This window comes from Pseudophryne corroboree, chromosome 5 (assembly GCF_028390025.1).
Source record: "Pseudophryne corroboree isolate aPseCor3 chromosome 5, aPseCor3.hap2, whole genome shotgun sequence".
NCBI classification, from domain to species: domain Eukaryota; kingdom Metazoa; phylum Chordata; class Amphibia; order Anura; family Myobatrachidae; genus Pseudophryne; species Pseudophryne corroboree.
Genome location: NC_086448.1, coordinates 353,897,803 through 353,923,694, shown reverse-complemented (window position 1 = coordinate 353,923,694; position 25,892 = coordinate 353,897,803).

The following is a 25,892-nucleotide window of genomic DNA, read 5'->3' as shown; positions in this document are numbered from 1 at the left end:
ATTCGGGTGTTTTTTTCCAAAAAACCTAAAAAACAGCTTAAATCATAGAATTTGGCGGTCATTTTGATCCCAAAGTATTATTAACCTCAAAAACCATAATTTCCACTCATTTTCAGTCTATTCTGAATACCTCACACCTCACAATATTATTTTTAGTCCTAAAATTTGCACCGAGGTCGCTGTGTGAGTAAGATAAGCGACCCTAGTGGCCGACACAAACACCGGGCCCATCTAGGAGTGGCACTGCAGTGTCACGCAGGATGGCCCTTCCAAAAAACCCTCCCCAAACAGCACATGACGCAAAGAAAAAAAGAGGCGCAATGAGGTAGCTGTGTGAGTAAGATTAGCGACCCTAGTGGCCGACACAAACACCGGGCCCATCTAGGAGTGGCACTGCAGTGTCACGCAGGATGTCCCTTCCAAAAAACCCTCCCCAAACAGCACATGACGCAAAGAAAAAAAGAGGCGCAATGAGGTAGCTGTGTGAGTAAGATAAGCGACCCTAGTGGCCGACACAAACACCGGGCCCATCTAGGAGTGTCACTGCAGTGTCACGCAGGATGTCCCTTCCAAAAAACCCTCCCCAAACAGCACATGACGCAAAGAAAAAAAGAGGCGCAATGAGGTAGCTGTGTGAGTAAGATAAGCGACCCTAGTGGCCGACACAAACACCGGGCCCATCTAGGAGTGGCACTGCAGTGTCACGCAGGATGTCCCTTCCAAAAAACCCTCCCCAAACAGCACATGACGCAAAGAAAAAGAAAAGAAAAAAGAGGTGCAAGATGGAATTGTCCTTGGGCCCTCCCACCCACCCTTATGTTGTATAAACAGGACATGCACACTTTAACCAACCCATCATTTCAGTGACAGGGTCTGCCACACGACTGTGACTGATATGACGGGTTGGTTTGGACCCCCACCAAAAAAGAAGCAATTAATCTCTCCTTGCACAAACTGGCTCTACAGAGGCAAGATGTCCACCTCATCATCATCCTCCGATATATCACCGTGTACATCCCCCTCCTCACAGATTATCAATTCGTCCCCACTGGAATCCACCATCTCAGCTCCCTGTGTACTTTGTGGAGGCAATTGCTGCTGGTCAATGTCTCCACGGAGGAATTGATTATAATTCATTTTAATGAACATCATCTTCTCCACATTTTCTGGATGTAACCTCGTACGCCGATTGCTGACAAGGTGAGCGGCGGCACTAAACACTCTTTCGGAGTACACACTTGTGGGAGGGCAACTTAGGTAGAATAAAGCCAGTTTGTGCAAGGGCCTCCAAATTGCCTCTTTTTCCTGCCAGTATAAGTACGGACTGTGTGACGTGCCTACTTGGATGCGGTCACTCATATAATCCTCCACCATTCTTTCAATGGGGAGAGAATCATATGCAGTGACAGTAGACGACATGTCCGTAATCGTTGTCAGGTCCTTCAGTCCGGACCAGATGTCAGCATCAGCAGTCGCTCCAGACTGCCCTGCATCACCGCCAGCGGGTGGGCTCGGAATTCTGAGCCTTTTCCTCGCACCCCCAGTTGCGGGAGAATGTGAAGGAGGAGATGTTGTTGACAGGTCGCGTTCCGCTTGACTTGACAATTTACTCACCAGCAGGTGTTTGAACCCCAGCAGACTTGTGTCTGCCGGAAAGAGAGATCCAAGGTAGGCTTTAAATCTAGGATCGAGCACGGTGGCCAAAATGTAGTGCTCTGATTTCAACAGATTGACCACCCGTGAATCCTTGCTAAGCGAATTAAGGGCTCCATCCACAAGTCCCACATGCCTAGCGGAATCGCTCCGTGTTAGCTCCTCCTTCAATGTCTCCAGCTTCTTCTGCAAAAGCCTGATGAGGGGAATGACCTGACTCAGGCTGGCAGTGTCTGAACTGACTTCACGTGTGGCAAGTTCAAAGGGCATCAGAACCTTGCACAACGTTGAAATCATTCTCCACTGCGCTTGAGACAGGTGCATCCCACCTCCTATATCGTGCTCAATTGTATAGGCTTGAATGGCCTTTTGCTGCTCCTCCAACCTCTGAAGCATATACAGGGTTGAATTCCACCTCGTTACCACTTCTTGCTTCAGATGATGGCAGGGCAGGTTCAGTAGTTTTTGGTGGTGCTCCAGTTTTCTGTACGTGGTGCCTGTACGCCGAAAGTGTCCCGCAATTCTTCTGGCCACCGCGGGCATCTCTTGCACGCCCCTGTCGTTTTTTAAATAATTCTGCACCACCAAATTCAAGGTATGTGCAAAACATGGGACGTGCTGGAATTGGCCCAGATTTAATGCACACACAATATTGCTGGCGTTGTCCGATGCCACAAATCCACAGGAGAGTCCAATTGGGGTAAGCCATTCCGCGATGATCTTCCTCAGTTGCCGTAAGAGGTTTTCAGCTGTGTGCGTATTCTGGAAACCGGTGATACAAAGCGTAGCCTGCCTAGGAAAGAGTTGGCGTTTGCGAGATGCTGCTACTGGTGCCGCCGCTGCTGTTCTTGCGGCGGGAGTCCATACATCTACCCAGTGGGCTGTCACAGTCATATAGTCCTGACCCTGCCCTGCTCCACTTGTCCACATGTCCGTGGTTAAGTGGACATTGGGTACAGCTGCATTTTTTAGGACACTGGTGACTCTTTTTCTGAGGTCTGTGTACATTTTCGGTATCGCCTGCCTAGAGAAATGGAACCTAGATGGTATTTGGTACCGGGGACACAGTACCTCCAACAAGTCTCTAGTTGGCTCTGCAGTAATGATGGATACCGGAACCACGTTTCTCACCACCCAGGATGTCAAGGCCTCAGTTATCCGCTTTGCAGTAGGATGACTGCTGTGATATTTCATCTTCCTCGCAAAGGACTGTTGGACAGTCAATTGCTTGGTGGAAGTAGTAAAAGTGGTCTTACGACTTCCCCTCTGGGATGACCATCGACTCCCAGCAGCAACAACAGCAGCGCCAGCAGCAGTAGGCGTTACACGCAAGGATGCATCGGAGGAATCCCAGGCAGGAGAGGACTCGTCAGAATTGCCAGTGACATGGCCTGCAGGACTATTGGCATTCCTGGGGAAGGAGGAAATTGACACTGAGGGAGTTGGTGGGGTGGTTTGCGTGAGCTTGGTTACAAGAGGAAGGGATTTACTGGTCAGTGGACTGCTTCCGCTGTCGGCCCAAGTTTTTGAACTTGTCACTGACTTATTATGAATGCGCTGCAGGTGACGTATAAGGGAGGATGTTCCGAGGTGGTTAACGTCCTTACCCCTACTTATTACAGCTTGACAAAGGGAACACACGGCTTGACACCTGTTGTCCGCATTTCTGGTGAAATACTTCCACACCGAAGAGCTGATTTTTTGGGTATTTTCACCAGGCATGTCAACGGCCATATTCCTACCACGGACAACAGGTGTCTCCCCGGGTGCCTGACTTAAACAAACCACCTCACCATCAGAATCCTCCTGGTCAATTTCCTCCCCAGCGCCAGCAACACCCATATCCTCCTCATCCTGGTGTACTTCAACACTGACATCTTCAATCTGACTATCAGGAACTGGACTGCGGGTGCTCCTTCCATCACTTGCAGGGGGCGTGCAAAAGGTGGAAGGCGCATGCTCTTCACGTCCAGTGTTGGGAAGGTCAGGCATCGCAACCGACACAATTGGAGTCGGACTCTCCTTGTGGATTTGGGATTTCGAAGAACGCACAGTTCTTTGCGGTGCTACTGCTTTTGCCAGCTTTAGTCTTTTCATTTTTCTAGCGAGAGGCTGAGTGCTTCCATCCTCATGTGAAGCTGAACCACTAGCCATGAACATAGGCCAGGGCCTCAGCCGTTCCTTGCCACTCCGTGTGGTAAATGGCATATTGGCAAGTTTACGCTTCTCCTCCGACAATTTTATTTTAGGTTTTGGAGTCCTTTTTTTACTGATATTTGGTGTTTTGGATTTGACATGCTCTGTACTATGACATTGGGCATCGGCCTTGGCAGACGACGTTGCTGGCATTTCATCGTCTCGGCCATGACTAGTGGCAGCAGCTTCAGCACGAGGTGGAAGTGGATCTTGATCTTTCCCTAATTTTGGAACCTCAACATTTTTGTTCTCCATATTTTAATAGGCACAACTAAAAGGCACCTCAGGTAAACAATGGAGATGGATGGATTGGATACTAGTATACAATTATGGACGGGCAACTAGTATGTATGTATAAAGAAAGGAAAAAAAACCACGGTTAGGTGGTATATACAATTATGGACGGGCTGCCGAGTGCCGACACAGAGGTAGCCACAGCCGTGAACTACCGCACTGTACTGTGTCTGCTGCTAATATAGACTGGTTGATAAAGAGATAGTATACTCGTAACTAGTATGTATGTATAAAGAAAGAAAAAAAAACCACGGTTAGGTGGTATATACAATTATGGACGGGCTGCCGAGTGCCGACACAGAGGTAGCCACAGCCGTGAACTACCGCACTGTACTGTGTCTGCTGCTAATATATAGACTGGTTGATAAAGAGATAGTATACTCGTAACTAGTATGTATGTATAAAGAAAGAAAAAAAAACCACGGTTAGGTGGTATATACAATTATGGACGGGCTGCCGAGTGCCGACACAGAGGTAGCCACAGCCGTGAACTACCGCACTGTACTGTGTCTGCTGCTAATATATAGACTGGTTGATAAAGAGATAGTATACTCGTAACTAGTATGTATGTATAAAGAAAGAAAAAAAAACCACGGTTAGGTGGTATATACAATTATGGACGGGCTGCCGAGTGCCGACACAGAGGTAGCCACAGCCGTGAACTACCGCACTGTACTGTGTCTGCTGCTAATATAGACTGGTTGATAAAGAGATAGTATACTCGTAACTAGTATGTATGTATAAAGAAAGAAAGAAAAACCACGGTTAGGTGGTATATACAATTATGGACGGGCTGCCGAGTGCCGACACAGAGGTAGCCACAGCCGTGAACTACCGCACTGTACTGTGTCTGCTGCTAATATAGACTGGTTGATAAAGAGATAGTATACTCGTAACTAGTATGACTATAAAGAAAGAAAAAAAAACCACGGTTAGGTGGTATATACAATTATGGACGGGCTGCCGAGTGCCGACACAGAGGTAGCCACAGCCGTGAACTACCGCACTGTACTGTGTCTGCTGCTAATATATAGACTGGTTGATAAAGAGATAGTATACTCGTAACTAGTATGTATGTATAAAGAAAGAAAAAAAAACCACGGTTAGGTGGTATATACAATTATGGACGGGCTGCCGAGTGCCGACACAGAGGTAGCCACAGCCGTGAACTACCGCACTGTACTGTGTCTGCTGCTAATATAGACTGGTTGATAAAGAGATAGTATACTCGTAACTAGTATGTATGTATAAAGAAAGAAAAAAAAACCACGGTTAGGTGGTATATACAATTATGGACGGGCTGCCGAGTGCCGACACAGAGGTAGCCACAGCCGTGAACTACCGCACTGTACTGTGTCTGCTGCTAATATATAGACTGGTTGATAAAGAGATAGTATACTCGTAACTAGTATGTATGTATAAAGAAAGAAAAAAAAACCACGGTTAGGTGGTATATACAATTATGGACGGGCTGCCGAGTGCCGACACAGAGGTAGCCACAGCCGTGAACTACTGCACTGTACTGTGTCTGCTGCTAATATATAGACTGGTTGATAAAGAGATAGTATACTCGTAACTAGTATGTATGTATAAAGAAAGAAAAAAAAACCACGGTTAGGTGGTATATACAATTATGGACGGGCTGCCGAGTGCCGACACAGAGGTAGCCACAGCCGTGAACTACCGCACTGTACTGTGTCTGCTGCTAATATAGACTGGTTGATAAAGAGATAGTATACTCATAACTAGTATGTATGTATAAAGAAAGAAAAAAAACCCACGGTTAGGTGGTATATACAATTATGGACGGGCTGCCGAGTGCCGACACAGAGGTAGCCACAGCCGTGAACTACCGCACTGTACTGTGTCTGCTGCTAATATAGACTGGTTGATAAAGAGATAGTATACTCGTAACTAGTATGACTATAAAGAAAGAAAAAAAAAACCACGGTTAGGTGGTATATACAATTATGGACGGGCTGCCGAGTGCCGACACAGAGGTAGCCACAGCCGTGAACTACCGCACTGTACTGTGTCTGCTGCTAATATAGACTGGTTGATAAAGAGATAGTATACTACTAATATTATATATACTGGTGGTCAGGTCACTGGTCACTAGTCACACTGGCAGTGGCACTCCTGCAGCAAAAGTGTGCACTGTTTAATTTTAATATAATATTATGTACTCCTGGCTCCTGCTATAACCTATAACTGGCACTGCAGTGCTCCCCAGTCTCCCCCACAATTATAAGCTGTGTGAGCTGAGCACAGTCAGATATATATATACATTGATGCAGCACACTGGGCTGAGCAGTGCACACAGATATGGTATGTGACTGAGTAACTGTGTGTATCGTTTTTTTCAGGCAGAGAACGGATATATTAAATAAAACAAACAACTGCACTGTCTGGTGGTCACTGTGGTCGTCAGTCACTAAACTCTGCACTCTCTTCTACAGTATCACAGCCTCAGGTCAATCTCTCTCTCTCAACCCTAATCTAAATGGAGAGGACGCCAGCCACGTCCTCTCCCTATCAATCTCAATGCACGTGTGAAAATGGCGGCGACGCGCGGCTCCTTATATAGAATCCGAGTCTCGCGAGAATCCGACAGCGTCATGATGACGTTCGGGCGCGCTCGGGTTAACCGAGCAAGGCGGGAGGATCCGAGTCTGCTCGGACCCGTGAAAAAAACATGAAGTTCGTGCGGGTTCGGATTCAGAGAAACCGAACCCGCTCATCTCTAGTTTATATATATAGGTTTTGTGTTTTTTTTTTCATATAATTTGGTGTTGTGTGTTTGTAAGGTCTCCTGGCAACGGCTTACGGGAATCCGGTGCGGTCCCGGCACCTGTCGCACTTGGTGTGATGTCATAGACCCCAGCCGCAGCCTCGGGACCACGAGTCCACATTGTGAGGGTTTTCACTCTATAAAGGTATGTGGTTATTTTTGTATTGTATCCTGACGAAAGTTTTTACAATAAAACTGAAACGTTGATGAACGATAGGCTGCAATTGCCTTCATAATTTCTTTGCTCATTAAGTCCTGTGAGTGCCGCCAATCTTTCTCCGTATCTAATTCCACTTTTAGTGGTAAGGAGGGCACCAAGGCGGGTATCACACTGCAGACTGAGTGCCGGCCACTGCAGCTACTATATATATATATATATATATATATAGCAAGCGGATGGAGGCAGCACTCAGAGACTTTTCAATATTAAACGTGAACAAGTTTAATGGTGCATGTACGTTTCGGAGCCGTAGCCCCTTCGGCTCCGAAACGTAGATGCACCATTAAACTTGTTCACGTTTAATATTGAAAAGTCTCTGAGTGCCGCCTCCATCCGCTTGCTACATTGGGGGCTATTGTGTCCATGAGGAAGGCACCGTGAGCACATCAGCATTTCCAGCCGAGGGCCTGCTGGAGTGCCGGATCATTCTGTATGTATATATGTATGTATGTATGTATGTATGTATGTATGTATATATGTATGTATATATATATATATATATATATATATACATATATACACATACAGTATAATATATATACATATAGATACACACACTGTATATATAATATAAAATATATTTTATATATATATATATATATATAATATATAAAAAAAAAATATATATATATATATATATATATATTAATGTGGGATACTGGTTTAAAAAAAATGTCACATGTCAGTGAGCCAGTCAGTGTATATTTATTAACTAAGTCCCCAGTGCTGTGTACTCTGCAGCCAGCAGTGGTCCACACTGGGGAGGTAGCCGCCCGCCCGCAGCACACACCTACTTTTTTTGTGCACATGCCATGCAGCCAGGATTTGCTGCCTATTTTAGCCGCGGCCGCCGGCGCCAGAGACTCCCGCCTCCAGCTCCGTGCTCTCTCTAGCCGGGTGCGCGCGTCACGCCACATGCACGTGCGACGTCATGACGTCACACGCGCGATGTGCCTGCGCCCGCATCCCGGTACACAGACGAGTTGTGTCTAGTGCTGCTGGCTCCCTACAGCAGGTCAGTAGCTGTCGGGGAGCTAGCGGAAGCTAGTATTCAATTCATACAGACGAACTGGGCTCATTAGCGCCCCCTACAGCCCAGCACCCGGGGCACGTGACCCCCTAGCCCCCCCCCCCCCTAGTTTCGGCCCTGCTACATATGTGTTATTTTTGTGTCTTAATAAATACATCTAAGAGTCGTACCTGGTTAACTTAAAAAACAACACGTGGCAGCTACATATCAATCGGCAAATGCCGAGTCAGTTCAGCAACAAAGTCTGCAACTATAAACACAAATAGGATAATTTAATAATCCAAATAAAGTAAGATATTCCTACCTCTAATGTCCACATAAGCCAATTTACTCACCACTCTGCTGCCAGAAGACTAATGGTAGCTGCATGCTGCACATCAGCAGCTGTAAGCTATTTAACATCATGAGACAGGAAATGCCACTTAACCAGAAAATGTAACCATATTCGTGCTGAACACAAATTACACATAGGGAATGCACACAGTCTCAATGTCCTAATACCCAGTATACTTAAAGCCGCACTTTTAGTGGCTGTAACAGCCCAGTAGCGCTCAGAAACACATAAATTGCAACAATTGCGGCCACTGGGGACGCGACTTCCGCGTTCCACGGGCCGGAAGTGGATGCGTTCCACGGACCGGAAGTCCAGCGGTCGCCGGCGCCGCTCCACCAAGCCGCACCATAGACCTAAGGTTTAAGTGAGCTAGCAGCACTCAACTCCAGACATTAGGGAGACACCAAAACACAGGGGTCATGAGTTCAAAACTCCATAGTCTTGCCAAAACTAGTCAAGTGTCTATTCGGCCCGACGGGAAGTGACATCATAACTCAATATGCATCAATGAGAGGAGGATAAGCCTGTCAATCAACTGAGTAGACCTAGGTGTACACAAATGACAAATGGAATGCTGGTTTTGCATATGGGTAAAAATGCCTAGTATCAGTGAAACACAATCACAGAGAATCCCACATAGTAAATACCTAATACATCAATTTTTCTTTTTAACTGGTCACACTAAAGTGCCACCTATCAAAGAGATAACTCCATCAATCAACTGTCACTATGTGAGATAATACGCAATGGGTCGCACTGGAATACTGCCAAGGACCTGGGTGGTTCTGGGAAAAATATAGACATAAAAAAATAATAATTTAAACAATAATAATCACTTAAATAAATATATATAAAGATACTGAAAATAATAATAGAAATTTTTTTTTTTAAATATCTTTTTTTTTTTTAAATATAAAAAAAACACAACACTAAATGTACATGTACTTTTTTAGTATTAACAACCAAAATATGTGTATGTATACCTCAAGGGTAGCACCCTTATAGACTCTGACTAGGGTGCCCAACCAAAAACAGATAAGTGTTCCTTATAAAAAAAATATTTAAGGAGTTTGCCTCATTGAGGCCCCCTGGGGCAACTGTATCAAGTCTATGTATCCAGAAACTTTCTTTCTGTTTAAGGATCCGGGTCCTATCCCCTCCTAGTTGAGATGGTGGGACCCAGTCGATGAGTTTACATTTCATAGTCGCAACTTGATGTCTGGCGGACAAAAAATGTCGCGCTACAGGCTTATCGGTGTGGCCAGAAAGCAAGGCCGTGTGGATTGAGGACTGGTGGTTGGCCATTCGATCCCGAAAGGGACGAGTAGTCATTCCAACATAACAAAGCCCACACGGGCATTTTAGGATGTAAATTACATAATCCAATCTACATGAGATGATACTTAAGAAATATCTTCTACCCTGTATGTGGATGATGGAAGTAAGCGCCGGTTAACATGGATCTACATGTGGTACATCCTCCACACGAAAAACTGCCTGGTCTGGCTTGCATCAGCTGGAAATTAGTTTTTTTTGTTCAGGGAACATGGTGGGTCTCATCAACAGCTGTTTTAAATTGGCACCATGCCGGTAGGCCACCATAGGGGCAGGAGCTCCTGCAAAGGGGATATTTCCATCAGATGCCACTATGGGCCAATGTTTTCGTAATGCCTTCCTCACACTGTCAGAGGTGCCGTCAAACTGCGTGGGGAAAATCATACGATTCTCACATACTTTTCTTTTAGAATGTTGTCCGTGAAAAATACTATTAGCTTTCCTTAAACATCATTCCAATACTTTTTTGGAGTAACCTCGTTCCAGAAAGCGCGTAGTTATTTCAGCACATTGCTGGTCCTTTAAGGCAGGAATCGAATTGATCCTCATAGCTCTAAGGAATTGTGAAATGGGTAGGCCCTCTTTCAGGGCAGGGGGATGATGGCTCATTGCATGTGAGGTTAAATTACGATCAGTTTCTTTGCGGAACATGGTAGTAATTAACTGTTTCCCAGTTTTAGTAACCATAACGTCCAAAAAAATTAATGGACGTGGCTGAAACTGAATATGTAAACTTGATGGGACTGTCAAGGGAGTTGAGTTGGTTCACCATATCAATAAATTCAGGTTCAGTACCCCCCCAAAGTAAAAAGATATCGTTAATGAAACGTTTGAAAAATAAAAAATTTTGCCCGTAAATTGGTAGTACATAAGTGTTCTCGTAACAAGCCATGAACAGGTTCGCGTACAATGGGGCCAGATTCGACCCCATCGCCGTACCTGCAACCTGTAAAAAATAATCATTTTTGTACATGAAATTATTACATGTCAGTACCAATGACGTTAATTCCAACAAAAACTCAGTTGGGTAATCTTTGCATGGGGAGTTGGAAAGCAGAGTCCGTAAGACCTCTATGCCCTGTTGGTGTGGTATAACCATGTACAAGGAGCCAGAGACGGCGCTACCCGCTCAGCAAAGGGATGCAGTGCAGGTAGGCGCCGGCCTGGAGAGGCGCTATGCATCCCTCCTTCTATACATGACTGATGCTGCCGCGCTTGTCACACTGGCAGCGGCGCCATCAGGAAGAATGAACCACGGCATTTACTAAAAATAATTAAGTGGTCACCAGTTATAAAACAAAACAGTGGGCAAACCAAACCCTCCACCCCAGTGTAATAGAAGCAAGCTCCACCCCATTTTGATCCGCAGCGCCTCATCTCTCGCTGCTGCGGCTGGCCCCTCCCCGGCTGCTAGGAAGACCCCAGCTGTGGGCAGAAGTGCGCTCTCGTGGTCCTCAGCTTCGTGGCCGCCGGCGCCAAGGACACAGGACGCACCGGAGACGGAAACGCTGCATCCTGGCTCAGTAAATATGCACAGCAGGTGAGGTCACTGGGCGGAGGAAGGGAACGGGGGCACCCAGAAGTCCGGTACCCGGCAGATACCATGTTAGTCTCCAATACACTGATAATCGTGAGGGGAGCGGATCCTCCGCCCTCTTCTTACTTCTTACTGTGTCACCCTTGCTTCGGGCCCTTCCTCTCTGTGTTCTGACCCAGCTTTGTGTCTCTACCTCCCCCTTCTAGTGTCCTGTCACTGTGTCACCCCCCGTGTTGTCACTGTGTCACCCCCCCATGTTGTCACTGTGTCACCCCCTGTATTGTCACTGTGTCACCCCCCGTGTTGTCACTGTGTCACCCCCCGTGTTGTCACTGTGTCATTCCCCGTGTTGTCACTGTCACCCCCCCGTGTTGTCACTGTGTCACCCCCCGTGTTGTCACTGTGTCACCCCCCTTGTTGTCACTGTCACCCCCCCCGTGTTGTCACTGTGTCACCCCTCGTGTCCTGTCACCCCCCTGTATCCTGTTACTGTGTCAACCCCTCATCCTGTCACTGTGTCACCCTCAAGTGTCTTGTCACTGTGTCACCCTGAAGTGTCTTGTCACTGTGTCACCCTCAAGTGTCTTGTCACTGTGTCACCCTCAAGTGTCCTGTCACCGTGTCACCTCCCTGTGTCCTGTCACCATGTCACCTCTCCATGTCCTGTCACCGTGTCACCTCCCCGTGTCCTGTCACCGCGTCACCTGCCCGTGTCCTGTCAGTGTGTCACCCTCCCCTCCCCTAGGTCCTGTCACTGTGTCACCCATTCAAAAAATAAATAAACACCTGCGCTCCTTTCTTAAAGTCTGGCTGCAGAAATTAAACGTGACTTACACCAATCACTAAAACACAATATAAACACAAACAATGAAATTCCTGCGCACTGATCAAGGGTATGTGGCACTCTGTTAGAGGTCAGTGAATGAAAAAATCCTTCTGGTTTTAGCGTTCAAAAAATGGGTACAGTAAAAAGTCTCAGTGGGTCAATATTAAAGTTCAAAAAAATGTGTATACTACAGTCAATCCTTTTACTGATCTCCTTTGGATGTAGAAGATCAGGCCAATAGTTTGAAGCAATATCCCAATAAAATTGATTTTAACAGTCAATTGTAGATTCTCTTATCTGGTCTCGTCCTGGGTCCTCCAACCAAAAAAGTAGACGTGTTAAAACTTGAATTCAGTCAGCCCCACCGTTTTTCAATTCTTTGTCTCTGTCCTCAAACTGTTTCTTTGTAGACTTTTAATATATGCCATTATGTGAGACTAATCAAACGCTCCAGTATGTGAGTTAATCCATTTGTTCAACTCTATAATACATTGCTCTGAGCAGTTTGGCACAATGATCTGTTTGAAATATCCACTGGCTGTATAGAGATGACGAATGAAGGATCCAGCACTGATGCCAACCAAATGGTCTTCCTTAATGTGACCAAAGGATCAAAATTTGGACAAATATCTTTCGTGTCTTCAAAGGCAATATAATAATTTTTTTTTAAAATGGTATTGGACCAGATTTCACCGTATGGAATATCGATTGGAATTAGATATGAACCATTTGGTGATTATCCACTAAGTAAGGCCTGGTTCATAAAATTTATTTCAAACCATATTGGTAAAATCAAGCGCATGACAGCAGCTCAGAGTGTTACTGACTGGAGAGAGGCACCATCTCAAGAGTTTAGCTCTATTCAAACTCCGCTTGATTGTAATCCAGTGATTAGCTGCTTCATGCGCTTGATTTTACCAATATGGTTTGAAATTAATTTTATGAACCAGGCCTTACTTAGTGGATAATCACCAAATGGGTCATATCTAATTCCAATCGATATTCCATACGGTGAAATATGGTCCAATACCATTTTTAAAAAAATTATTATATTGCCTTTGAAGACACGAAAGATATTTGTCCAAATTTTGATCCTTTGGTCACATTAAGGAAGACCATTTGGTTGGCATCAGTGCTGGATCCTTCATTCGTCATCTCTATACAGCCAGTGGATATTTCAAACAGATCATTGTGCCAAACTGCTCAGAGCAATGTATTATAGAGTTGAACAAATGGATTAACTCACATACTGGAGCGTTTGATTAGTCTCACATAATGGCATATATTAAAAGTCTACAAAGAAACAGTTTGAGGACAGAGACAAAGAATTGAAAAACGGTGGGGCTGACTGAATTCAAGTTTTAACACGTCTACTTTTTTGGTTGGAGGACCCAGGACGAGACCAGATAAGAGAATCTACAATTGACTGTTAAAATCAATTTTATTGGGATATTGCTTCAAACTATTGGCCTGATCTTCTACATCCAAAGGAGATCAGTAAAAGGATTGACTGTAGTATACACATTTTTTTGAACTTTAATATTGACCCACTGAGACTTTTTACTGTACCCATTTTTTGAACGCTAAAACCAGAAGGGTTTTTTCATTCACTGACCTCTAACAGAGTGCCACATACCCTTGATCAGTGCGCAGGAATTTCATTGTTTGTGTTTATACTGTGTCACCCATGCCCGGCGCTGGCCTGGAGAGGCGCTCCCCACACTGCGTCCTTGCTGATACTGTATGCTTTTGCTGCTGACTGCCGCTATCTGCGCCTCTCATACTGTATGACGGGCAGCAGCGGCGCCAACAGCACGGAAAGCGGTGCCCATCTCCTCCTTTCTGGCTCCCTGCCTTCTTGATTGTGCTCATAGGTAAAAGTAAGGGGTGGTCCGAGTGTGTACAGGACCACCCGTTAGGCATATCACTAACATCAGCCGTCCGCCCAGTGAAAACCAGGAACATGACTACAGTACAGCAATTGCTCTGGGTCACACTTCGGCACGCGTTGTCCCCTTATGAGTTAAGGGAGGGAGGGCGCAAAATTATAGTTTGCAGGAGGGCGCCGAACACCCTAGCACCGGCCCTGCAAGGAGCACACATCCATAGTGGCTAATAGGGTGTGTTCACTAAGCTGATCAAATTTTTGGAGATGTAATAAAAAATCTCCAGTATCCCTCAGATAACTTTCGGTTCCCAAAACTAGGGGCTGTAAGATACTGTCAATGAAGATGGCTATGGGTTGCAATAATGAACCCTCTGCTTCGATGATAGGTCTACCAGGTGGGTGCACTAATGTTTTATGCACCTTGGGTAGGGTGTACAGGATGGGACATTTTGGTGAATTAACCGTTAGATACTTGAATAAGTTTTCACAAATGTAGCCCTGCTCGAGTCCCAGTTTCAAACACGAATCTATTCTGGATTTGATGTTTCGTATGGGGTTTGTAGACAGCCTGCAGTAGGTCAGATTGTCAGCTAGTTGTCTATCAATTTCAAGATCATAGTCAGTCCAATTTTGGACGACAATAGCACTGCCCTTGTCCGCCGCGCGGATCACTATCTCGGTGGAATCTCTTAAAGTTTTAATCGCCTTCATTTCTGCAGGAGACAGATTATCAAACATCCGTTTAGGGGGAGGGATTTCAGAATCCTTCTGTACAAGTCGTAGAAATGTTTTGATACTGGGGTTCGCGGAGGACGGATCAAATGTGGATTTGGGCCTGGAAACAGATGTACTTTCATTAGTGGGTTTATTAGCAAAGAATTCACGCAGACGAAGAAAACTACCAAATTTATATTGGTCGATGGCCCTATTAAAAGAATTGGTCCTACAGGTGGGAACAAACGAAAGACCACATGAGAGAAGCTTTATTTCAGCTTCAGTCAGTTCAATATCTGATAGGTTAAACACAGTGTTTAATGCCGTCTCCTCCAACCTCTTCTCTTGATACCCCCCTCTCCGCGGGTGCGGTCTGTGCCACTTCTTAATACCCTGGAGTGGGTAGAGGTTATTTCGCCTCCTGTTCCTAAAAACGGTGGACTCACTTACACCATCGTAATAATCCGTATCAGAGGTAGAAGCAGAAGATACAAATTCTTGAGAAAAAGGTGGGGCCCTTCGACTTATAGGTTGCCTGGTAGAACCGTCACTGGTGTTGCTACCTAGTAACCATCTATATACCGTGTATGTCTGATAGTCATTAGTTACTGTCGATAATTTTTTAGTTTAAACAAAATCAGATCCCGTTTGTAGGTGTCAATTTAGGACTGCAATCGCTCAGTCCAATTTTGGGTATTGTCGTTCTGCAGCACAGTGGTGTGTGACTTGATGGTAGAATCAACTTCAGTGGATAGTTTTTTCAATTCTATACCCACTTCTTCTACCACAAGGGTCATAAGATCTAACGAGCATTTATTCAATACTCCACACCACCGGCTGCAGGAGACCGGATTATTTCTACCCAATGTTGGAACATTGGAAATGCGAAAACCTTGCGGGATTTGTTTACGTCTCAAGTATTCTGAGAGAAATTGCCCGTGTAGAGTAAGGTCAACTTCTCTTTGTTTATGTTTTAACACTTTGTAGAACAGGTCGACAGATGTTTCGGCTGGTAACGCTTCAAATTCAAGCTTGTCGAATAGAAGCTTTTCAGTGTCCTCGTCAGTAAAGGAAACAGTGCCGGTTTCAGCCTGGGCCAAAAGCCCATCATCCAATAAGTACACCCCACTTTGTGTCATAACACTTAATACAAACAAAAAATAATCAGAAAAAGAGTAAACTCAAATAGATACAGAGACAATATCTTTCCCAGTTACAATGGTGGATACAGGTGAGGGAATATGATCCGAACGATAGGATGGGTGTCAGAAAGTAGGAACTGCTCCCACAAGCAATTCAAACAGAAATACATGTGGGTATCAATCTAAAAAAAAAAATATATATATATATATATATATATATATATTTATATATATATTTATATGTATATATTCACTGACCGGCCCTCTTGATGTTATTAAAAACATACAATTTATGTACACAAATAAATAACATATACTGTACACTCCTATATAAATGTATATATACCATGGCTTTATGTATATATATATATATATATATATATATATACACACACACACATATTCTACAGCATGTAAGGAGATTGTACAACAGGCCAAACGATATTGGCCCATCGTCGCTGAAGATCCAGATATCCCCACATTGCGGAATTTTCGCCTAATGCCTCGCCACAAACGTGGGAAGAACATTCGTGATATGGTGGTACGAACTGACATCACCACATTTAAGAAAACACCAGGACAACATTTCCTTTCCAGAAAGCCTGGTAATTATAGATGCGCTGGGTGTGTAACCTGTGGGTATCTTGAACCTGGAGACTCATTTCTACATCCGCACTCAGGAAAGAAGATCAAGATCCACCACGCACTAACTTGCAGTAGTAAATATGTCATTTACATCATCCGTTGCCCTTGCGGTTTGATATATGTGGGTAAAACCACTTGTCAATTTAAAGAGAGGATGGCAGCACATTGCTGTGCCATCAGGAATGCCCTGGAAGGCAAGCCCTGTGAGCAACCAGTAGCCAGGCATTTCAGGGACCAGAGACACTCCCTTGCTACACTCTGCTACGAGATGATAGACCAGGCCCCAAAATCTATCCTGGAGGGGGGTGACCGTGATAGACTATTATTGAAGATGGAGGCAAGATGGATCTTCAACCTCAACACCATACATCCCTCTGGTCTTAACGAATATCTTTCTCTGCAATGTTTCCTCTAATTTGTCTTTCTATTTATCCCCCTTAGTGTTTGCATGCATACTTATTTGATAAATTTGACTTTTCTCTAGGGTTCTGCACTGTAAATTGTGCTCTAACAGTATGCTCTTCTATCTGCCATTTGTGATATGCATTACACTCTCTCTCTGTGCTTCCCCTTCACATATTTCCTGTATTTTTCACTAGGTGTTGTACTTTGCTGCTATGGCAACCGGGGGAGGGTCAGACGCGCTGACCGGGATCGGGCGCAGCTCGGATGACGTCAGTGCACGGCTCCCGGCATAACAACGCCGCAGCAGTGGGCGTCTTCTCACTGGTGGCGGGTGCTATTTAGGTAAGTAAGTTGTATTTTGTATTTTGTTCTTTGATAAAGGAATTAAAATTCCGAAACGTTAGAACATACACTGTGACCACAGTGTCTGCTTTGATGTTGTTTAGACTCTTTGAGTGCCGCCTACTATCTTCAACTTCCTATATATATGTATATATATATATATATATATATACACACGTTCATCACGGCGGCACCCCAAGAGGACTTTCACTCAATCAGGAATAACGAGACAGACGCCCCTGTAAATGGTTTTTATATAAGTTTACTTAAAGTGTAGACCACATGATAATATGATATTATAAGAAGCAATGGAGCCCCAACTGCTCATTCAGTCCTGCCGGGACTAAAGTGTTCAGCCGGTGGATCCATCTAGCTTCTCGTTTCATGAGGGCTGAATTTCTGTCACCACCTCTGATGTTGATGGGTTGCTGATCGATAATTTTGTATCTGAGGGAAGCTAAATTATGTTTAAATGTTTTAAAGTGTCGGGCTACTGGTTGAGCTTGTGGATTGCCCTCCAGAGCAGCCCGAATGGCAGATCGATGCATCGCCATCCTTTCACGGAACTGCCTGGAAGTTTTTCCAATGTAATATAGCCCGCATGGGCACCTAATAAAATAAATTACATGGGTACTAGTACAAGTAAGAACTTTGTTAATTTTTATGATTTTACCTGTATGAGGACGTGGGAACCCCATGCCTGTCTCCATATAGCTGCACGTTGTACAGCCAACACACTTGTAACAACCTGGTTTTCTAGATAGAAATGTTGTTACAGGTTTTGGTTTGTATCCCGATATGTCATTGTGAACCAACATGTCTTTCAGATTCTTGTTGCGTGTATAGGAGGGCAACAACTGTTCTGATTTCAGCATCGGCAGATCCCTATCCGAAGTAATAATGGCCCAACTGCGTTTCGCTATTCTGTTGACATCCTTACTGATAGAGCTATATTTTTGAACAAAAGGAATTTTGTGTGACATAGCCACATATTTTGGTTGAGACCTCTGTAATACCTCATCAGCAACAGCAGGCGTACCACTCAAGGATCCTCTGGAGGAATCCCAGTTAGGAGAGGACTCCTCAGTCTTGACAGTGACATGGCCTGCAGGACTACTGATGTTCCTGACTGAGGAGGAAGTTGACGTTGAGGGAGTTGGTGGTGTGGCTTGCAGGAGCTTGGGTACAAGAGGAAGAAGGGATTTAGGTGTCAGTGGACTGCTTACGCTCTTACCCAAAGTTTCACAACTTAACACTGACTTATGATGAATGCGCTGAAGGTGACTTATAAGGGAGGATGTTCCTAGGTGGATAACAACCTTACCCCTACTTAATACAGTTTGACAGAGGCAACAGATGTACTGACACCTGTTGTCCGGATTTGTGGAGAAATTATTCCAACCCGAAGATGTGGCTTTTTTGGTAGTTTGCCCAGGCATCACAATGGGCGTCTTCATCCCACGGACAACAGGTGTCTACCCCGGTGCCTGACTTAAACAAACCACATCACCTTCAGAATCCTCATCGTCAACTTCCTCCTCAGCGCCAGCAACACCCATATTCTCATCCTGGTGTACTTCAACAGTGACATCTTCAATTTCAATATCAGGAACTGGACTGTGGGTGCTCCTTCCAGCACTTGCAGGGGGTGTGCAAATAGTGGAAGGAGCCACCTCTTCCCGTCCAGTGTTGGGAAGGTCAGGCAACGCAACCGCCGACACACTTGGACTCTTCTTGGGGATTTGTGATAACATCTCAGAACGCACAGTTCTTTTCTATGCTCTTTCCAGCTTAACTCTTAATTTTTCTAGCGGAAGGATGAGGGCTTCCATCATCATGTGAAGCTGAACCACTAGCCATGAACATAAGCCAGGGCCTCAGCCGTTCCTTGCCACTCCGTGTCGTAAATGGCATATTAGCAAGTTTACGTTCCTCCTCAGACGATGTAAAAATTATTTTTGGTTCTTTTTACTGAACTTTGGCATTTTGGATTTTACATGCCCTCTACTATCACATTGGGCATCGGCCTTGGCAGACGACGTTGATGGCATCCATCGTCTATGTCATGGCTAGTGGCAGCAGCTTCAGCACTAGGAGGAAGTGGTTCTTGATCTTTCCCTATTTTATCCTCCAAATTTTTGTTCTCCATTATGTTTCTGGAGTTATATAACAAAATATGTGGCACAGGAATGACTGATGGCTGATGGCCAGGACACTACCACTGGTCTGATGCAGCACAACACAACAACACTGTAAGGAACTTGTGGTTGTTGTTGTTATCATTATAATACTGTAGCAGTAGACATATAGCAGCAGCATAAAACAATGTGACTGCCTCGTCACTGGAATGACTGATGGACAGGACACTATCACTGGTCTGATGCAGCACAACACAGTAAGGGACTTGTGGTTGTTGTTGTTGTTGTTGTTATTATTATTATTATTATTATAATACTGTAGCGGTGGACATATAGCAGCAGCGTATACCACTGTGACTGCCTCGTCACTGGAATGACTGATGGACAGGACACTACCTCTGGTCTGATGCAGCACAACACAACAACACTGTAAGGGACTTGTGGTTGTTGCTGTTGTTGTTATTATTATAATACTATAGCAGTAGACTTATAGCAGCAGCGTATACCACTGTGACTGCCTCATCACTGGAATGACTGATGGACAGGACACTACTACTGGTCTGATGCAGCACAACACAACAACACTGTAAGGGACTTATACAGCTACACTGGATATATGGCAGCAAAGGACACCACCACTGTGACTGGTCACTGGACTGATGCACAAGAGACTTCCCCTGGTCTAATGCAGGACAACACAGCACCACTGAAAGGGACTTATACAGCTACACTGGATATATGGCAGCAGAGAACACCACCCCTGTGACTGGTCGCTGGACTGATGCACAAGAGACTTCCCCTGGTCTAATGCAGGATAACACTGCAAAAATGCAAACCAGCAGCACTGGGGACATATAGCAGCAGAGGACACCAACACTGTGACTGGCTGGACTGATGCAGCACAATACACTGACTACACTGGACTGGACAGCACAACACCGCACAAGACTCGCCACCCCACTTTTCCGCCCCAACACAGACACTGAACACTGAGGACATGTCCTCACAATACACTCTCCGAAAATGGAGTGAAAATGGCCGCGATGTGCGGCTCCTTATATGGAATCCAAATCCAGCGAGAATCCGACAGCGGGATGATGACGTTTTGCCTCGTTCGGGTTTCTGAGTCAGGCGGGAAAACCCGAGCCTGAGTCGGATCCGGGCTCGGATGGCAAAGTCCGGTAGGGTTCGGTTCTCTGAGAACCGAACCCACTCATCTCTAATAGCAACCAATCAGATTCCAGGTATTATCTTCTATAAGGTGCTCGATAAATGAGAAGTAGAATCTTATTGGTTGCTATGGGCAACATGCCATTTTAAATAGTGATGAGCGGGTTCGGTTTCTCGGAAACCGAACCCCCCCCGAACTTCACCCATTTTACACGGGTCCGAGGCAGGTTCGAACCTTCCCGCCTTGCTCGGCTAACCCGAGCGCGCCCGAACGTTATCATCCCGCTGTCGGATTCTCGCGAGATTCGGATTCTATATAAGGATCCGCGCGTCACCGCCATTTTCACTCGTGCATTGGAGATGATAGGGAGAGGATGTGGCTGGCGTCCTCTCCATTTATTGTTGAACTTGATTGCTTTATTGCTTAATTGTGGGGAGGACTGGGGAGCAGCTGTTAGGAGGAGTACAGTGCAGAGTTTTGCTGATAAGTGACCACCAGTTTTATCCGTTCTCTGCCTGAAAAAAACGCTCCATACCATATCTGTGCTCAGTGTGCTGCATAATATATCTGTGCTCACACTGCTTAATTGTGGGGACTGGGGAGCAGCTGTATTATATAGCAGGAGTACAGTGCAGAGTTTTGCTGACAGTGACCACCAGTATACGTTGTCTGCCTGAAAAACACTCCATATCTGTGCTTAGTGTGCTGCTTTATTGTGGGGACTGGGGACCACCAGTATAATTAATATTATATAGGAGGAGTACAGTGCCAAGTTTTGCTGACACAGTGACCACCAGTATACTATATATAGCAGTACGGTAGGCCACTGCTGTACCTACCTCTGTGTCGTCATTCATTAAGTATACTATCCATCTACATTCTATACCTGTGGTGCATTTTAGTTTTGCAGTTTGCTGACACAGTGACCACCAGTATACTATATATAGCAGTACGGTAGGCCACTGCTGTACCTACCTCTGTGTCGTCATTCATTAAGTACACTATCCATCTACATTCTATACCTGTGGTGCATTTTAGTTTTGCAGTTTGCTGACACAGTGACCACCAGTATACTATATATAGCAGTACGGTAGGCCACTGCTGTACCTACCTCTGTGTCGTCATTCATTAAGTATACTATCCATCTACATTCTATACCTGTGGTGCATTTTAGTTTTGCAGTTTGCTGACACAGTGACCACCAGTATACTATATATAGCAGTACGGTAGGCCACTGCTGTACCTACCTCTGTGTCGTCATTCATTAAGTATACTATCCATCTACATTCTATACCTGTGGTGCATTTTAGTTTTGCAGTTTGCTGACACAGTGACCACCAGTATACTATATATAGCAGTACGGTAGGCCACTGCTGTACCTACCTCTGTGTCGTCATTCATTAAGTATACTATCCATCTACATTCTATACCTGTGGTGCATTTTAGTTTTGCAGTTTGCTGACACAGTGACCACCAGTATACTATATATAGCAGTACGGAAGGCCACTGCTGTACCTACCTCTGTGTCGTCATTCATTAAGTATACTATCCATCTACATTCTATACCTGTGGTGCATTTTAGTTTTGCAGTTTGCTGACACAGTGACCACCAGTATACTATATATAGCAGTATGGTACGGAAGGCCACTGCTGTACCTACCTCTGTGTTGTCATTAAGTATACTATCCATCTACATTCTATACCTGTGGTGCGCCTCTTTTTTTCTTTGCATCATGTGCTGTTTGGGGACAATTTTTTTGAAGTGCCATCCTGTCTTGACACTGCAGTGCCACTCCTAGATGGGCCAGGTGTTTGTGTCGGCCACTTGTGTCGCTTAGCTTAGTCACACAGCGACCTTGGTGCGCCTCTTTTTTTCTTTGCATCATGTGCTGTTTGCGGACAATTTTTTTGAAGTGCCATCCTGTCTTGACACTGCAGTGCCACTCCTAGATGGGCCAGGTGTTTGTGTCGGCCACTTGTGTCGCTTAGCTTAGTCTCACACAGCGACCTTGGTGCGCCTCTTTTTTTCTTTGCATCATGTGCTGTTTGGGGACAATTTTTTTGAAGTGCCATCCTGTCTTGACACTGCAGTGCCACTCCTAGATGGGCCAGGTGTTTGTGTCGGCCACTTGTGTCGCTTAGCTTAGTCACACAGCGACCTTGGTGCGCCTCTTTTTTTCTTTGCATCATGTGCTGTTTGGGGACAATTTTTTTGAAGTGCCATCCTGTCTTGACACTGCAGTGCCACTCCTAGATGGGCCAGGTGTTTGTGTCGGCCACTTGTGTCGCTTAGCTTAGTCACACAGCGACCTTGGTGCGCCTCTTTTTTTCTTTGCATCATGTGCTGTTTGGGGACAATTTTTTTGAAGTGCCATCCTGTCTAGACACTGCAGTGCCACTCCTAGATGGGCCAGGTGTTTGTGTCGGCCACTTGTGTCGCTTAGCTTAGTCACACAGCGACCTTGGTGCGCCTCTTTTTTTCTTTGCATCATGTGCTGTTTGGGGACAATTTTTTTGAAATGCCATCCTGTCTTGACACTGCAGTGCCACTCCTAGATGGGCCAGGTGTTTGTGTCGGCCACTTGTGTCGCTTAGCTTAGTCACACAGCGACCTTGGTGCGCCTCTTTTTTTCTTTGCATCATGTGCTGTTTGGGGACAATTTTTTTGAAGTGCCATCCTGTCTTGACACTGCAGTGCCACTCCTAGATGGGCCAGGTGTTTGTGTCGGCCACTTGTGTCGCTTAGCTTAGTCACACAGCGACCTTGGTGCGCCTCTTTTTTTCTTTGCATCATGTGCTGTTTGGGGACAATTTTTTTGAAGTGCCATCCTGTCTTGACAATGCAGTGCCACTCCTAGATGGGCCAGGTGTTTGTGTCGGCCACTTGTGTCGCTTAGCTTAGCCATCCAGCGACCTCTGTGCAAATTGTAGGACTAAAAATAATATTGTGAGGTGTGAGGTGTTCAGAATAGACTGGAAATGAGTGGAAATTATGGTAATTGAGGTTAATAATACTATGGGATCAAAATGACCCCCAAATTCTATGATTTAAGCAGTTTTTTAGGGTTTTTTGAAAAAAAACACCCGAATCCAAAACACACCCGAATCCGACAAAAAAAATTCGGTGAGGTTTTGCCAAAACGCGTCCGAATCCAAAACACGGCCGCGGAACCGAATCCAAAACCAAAACACAAAACCCGAAAAATGTCCGGTGCACATCACTAATTTTAAATAGAACTCCCATCTTAATAAATGTACCACTGTATGTGTAGTATCTACAGTACAGTATATAAAATAATACGCTTTGTACTGCAAAGTGTCATACTCTCCATGAGGTTCTTTATGCCTGAAGTACATGACAAGTGTGGAAAACATGGATTATCTGAAAGCATATATTGGATTGCCGCTTGTTACGGCAACAATAGCAGGTTTTAGAAAATTGCAGAAATGTAGGAGTGTATTTACCCATATTTGCTAATATCAGATGTTAGACAGATCCTAATCAGTTCTCTATTTGCCTGAAATGGGTGTTTAAGGCTTGCAACACTGTGGTCACATAAAAGAGATTTGTCTCACAGGAGTATTGTAGGAGAATTGGGCATGTACTGTAGCTATACTTCATTGCTATTCTGAGTTGCACATACTGGGAAGGGAAGCCTGTATCATGATAGACTTCTTGCACCCAGTATAGGGCAGGTGTTTATGATGACTGTTACAACTGTGGATGGTAACACAGGGAAGTCATACACTTGAAGCTATGGCCCTCATTCCGAGTTGTTCGCTCGCAAGCGGATTTTAGCAGATTTGCTCATGCTAAGCCGCCGCCTACTGGGAGTGAATCTTAGCATCTTAAAATTGCGAACGATGTATTGTATTCGCAATATTGCGATTACACACCTCGTAGCAGTTTCTGAGTAGCTTCAGACTTACTCGGCATCTGCGATCATTTCACTGCTTGTCGTTCCTGGTTTGACGTCACAAACACACCCAGCGTTCGGCCAGACACTCCCCCGTTTCTCCAGCCACTCCTGCGTTTTTTCCGGAAACGGTAGCGTTTTTTCCCACACGCCCATAAAACGGCCTGTTTCCGCCCTGTAACACCCATTTCCTGTCAATCACATTACGATCGCCAGAACGATGAAATAGCCGTGAGTAAAATTCCTAACTGCATAGCAAATTTACTTGGCGCAGTCGCAGTGCGGACATTGCGCATGCGCATTAAGCGGAAAATCGCTGCGATGCGAAGATTTTTACCGAGCGAACAACTCGGAATGAGGGCCTATATTAGATCCTCACATTGGTGGTCATTCCGAGTTGTTCGCTCGTTGCCGATTTTCGCTATGCTGTGATTTGTTGCTAAATGCGCATGCGCATGGTACGCAGAGTGCATGCGTCAAGTTATTTTACACAAAACTTAGTAGATTTGCTGGTGTTCGTACGACACTTTTCAGTCGCACTGCTGATCGGTGAATGATTGACAGGAAAGGCGCGTTTCTGGGTGGTAACTGAGCGTTTTCCGGGAGTGTGCTAAAAAACGCAGGCGTGCCAGGTAAAAACGCGGGAGTGTCTGGAGAAACGGGGGAGTGGCTGGTCGAACGCTGGGCGTGTTTGTGACGTCAAACCAGGAACTAAACGGACTGAGCTGATCGCAATCTAGGAGTAGGTCTGGAGCTACTCAGAAACTGCAAGAAAATATTTAGTAGCAGTTCTGCTAATCTTTCGTTCGCTATTCTGCTAAGCTAAGATATACTCCCAGAGGACGGCGGCCTAGCGTTTGCAATGCTGCTAAAATCAGCTAGCGAGCGAACAACTCGGAATGACCACCTAATGCTCTAAGGATTCTTGCAACAGCAAAGGATAGTAAATCTATAAAAAAAACCACCCACTTTGCCTCTGACTCAGAAGCAGGCCCTACCATATGTAACTTACATATTTTTAGATAATTATTTATCCATGAATTTTAAGTAACTTCCTTTATTGAAATTATTAATAATGTACAGTATGTTAATAAATATTTATTCTAAATTTATATTTAAAAAAAAACAACAATCAATCCCTGTTGTTTTTATTTTACGGATAACACTTTCCCCTAAGTAGCAGAACTCTAGAAGTCTCCAATGCTAGACCACTACAATTTTTTAGTCTCCCCTTGGTCCTTTCTTATGGGCTTAACATCTTTTAGAAGTTTCAATAAGTACAATTCTCCATTGCTATGATAATGCTGATAGCAT